We start from the raw sequence: 2,390 nt of genomic DNA, 5'->3' as shown, positions 1-2,390 counted from the left end.
GGCAGGACACTGCAAGAAATCAAAAGTTGGAGTGAGATGGGCTTTCAATTGTTCCAGCAAAACTGTTCTTAGATGTTCCTTTCTCTTAGTCTCCTTGCTCTTCCTTGTTCTGAGAAAACGAGAAGCTTTCCAAGGTTTCGTGTCAGTGGGAGTTGAATCTTGCAATACTTCTACATTGCCGGTAAGACAATGTCCTTTGCAATAAAACATTCCAAACATTAACCTCTTATAAAAACCCATGTCCAGGATGAAAGTCTTGAAACTAATCAAGGAGAGAAGCAACCTAGAACTAAGGAGAAACTTCCTGACAGTTAGAACAATTAACCAGTGGAACAACCTGCCTCCAGAAGTGGTGAATGCTCCAACACAGCCATATGGACAGCCATTTGTCTGAAATGGTATAGGGTTTCCTGCCTAAGCAGGAGGTTGGATTAGATGGTACCTTCCAACTTTATTATTATTATTATTATTATTGAGGAGGATGGTTTACTTGGCCTCATGGAATATTGTCCGCGAAGGAGAGGCCTTGATGAGAGTAAACGATTCACAGTATACATTTTGGACTGATTCTAAAGAGCTCCAGAAACAACAGAAGAGCAGAAGAGATTCGGCTGAAGGCAAAAGCTACACAACAGTTGAAGCCAAATATTTTTCACATACAAGTTGATGAAGACTCAGTGAGGGGAAGATCAAAACCAATGGGTTAAAACTACATAAATCTAGTTTCAGGGAAAGAAACTGGCAAAGAAGAGCCAGGCTGAAGAGGACAAGAGGACAATAGCTGAACAAAGAGGGGCCCAGACAGTTGTGGGATAAAGACATGGAAGGAAGAAGGGATTAAAATAAAAATGGAAGATTGTTTGTGAGGTTCCTGATGGCCAATTCCAAAGGCTATGTTGATAAACCATTCTGCAGCTGTGCAGATGTTTTTGCAATAAGCAAAAAGATGGAAAAAGTAGAAAAACGTAGAAAAATTACAAATGAAGATATTGACATCGGGTTCCCCAGATATTCTTGCAATTACATAACAGCAGAGTGGGAAGAAGCACAAAAGGAGAGAACGTATCAACCCAATTGGTCAAGAGAGAAACAAAAGACATGGATTGATGCAAATTTAGCTTATTTAGAACATGGACCCAGGCTTTATGAGATCAATTTTCTGGCCTTATGGTTGTAATAAAAATGTGCTAGGAATTACAATTAATGAAAGAATAAAGAAAAAAGATGATGCCAAACATGTAACACACAGGAAAGTAGGAAGAAAATAAGAGCAGAAAAGAACTACAATGGTAGAAAGATGGTGGCNATTTGACAAAAATATAATCAATAAAAGTGTTTGGGTGCATGGTATGTCTATGTATTGCTCGCAACCCTTCACCTAGCATCTTGTGCTGCAAGGACTGCACATGGACATCTTCCATCAGGAAATTCCTGCAAATAGAAAATACAATTATCTCATTCATTTGAGATTTATTCCACTCTGTACTGAGCCAAACCTTTGCAGATTTGTTTCTCCCATCCCCACATCTTTACCCCGTCACTTCTTTGATGCAATCTATCCTCCAAGGATGAGATTTTGCAAATGGTTTCAAAAACCTTCTAGGCTAGGGCTTTGCTGACCTCTGGAGGGTAATGTCCAGTAAGCCACTAATTATTCTGTCTTGAGCCTGTGACAACAATAAAGCAATTGGGCAACACAACTATCATTATGGTATCAAGAGTAGATTGCAGTATTAAGACTGGATCCAGGGCTCCATACCCCCACGTATTTCTTCCTCAGAAATCTTTCCTTCTTTGACCTCTGCTTCACTACCACCAAATGCTGATGAGGTTCTGGAGAGAAAAAAAGACCATCAATTATGGTGCCTATGTGGCTGAGTTGTACATCTGTCTTGCTTTGGCTCCACGGAGTATATTTTGTTGCCTGTCATGGCCTATAACTGCTATGCTGCAGTGTGTCATCCCTTGCAGAATGACTGTTGTCTTCTGGGTGAATGGCTTCAGCAACTCTGTCATACAGTCCAATAAGAAGAATTTATTTTGTGAGGTTCCTGCCTTTCTAAAAATGGCCTGTGTTGATACTTCACTTAATGAAGCTATGTTTCCTACTAGTGTGATGTTCCTTCTAGCACTAGTCAGTTTTATCATAGACTCTAATGCAGGCATGTCAGACACATGGCCTGCAGGCCACATCCGGCCCGCGCAGGCCACACCTACCCAGCCCCGCAAAAGAAATCCTGATATGTCACGATACGGCCCGTGATGTTATTGGGTTGGACACCTCTGCTCTAATGGCATAATAATAATAATAATAATAATAATAATAATAATAATAATAATAATAATAATAATAATAATAATAATAATAATAATAATAATAATAATAATAA

General features: G+C 39.4%; 1 pseudogene; it reads left to right on the top strand.

Annotated features, from left to right (window-relative positions):
- The first annotated feature begins 481 nt into the window (after positions 1 to 481).
- LOC107298026 overlaps positions 482 to 2,390 on the top strand; it is a 17,884-nt pseudogene continuing 15,975 nt past the window's right edge.

This window comes from Protobothrops mucrosquamatus, unplaced genomic scaffold (genome assembly GCF_001527695.2).
Source record: "Protobothrops mucrosquamatus isolate PMUCROS unplaced genomic scaffold, P.Mucros_1.0 scaffold3665, whole genome shotgun sequence".
In the NCBI taxonomy this organism is placed as follows: domain Eukaryota; kingdom Metazoa; phylum Chordata; class Lepidosauria; order Squamata; family Viperidae; genus Protobothrops; species Protobothrops mucrosquamatus.
Note: the sequence above shows the minus strand (reverse complement) of the source record. Positions and strands in the feature narration are given on the sequence as shown.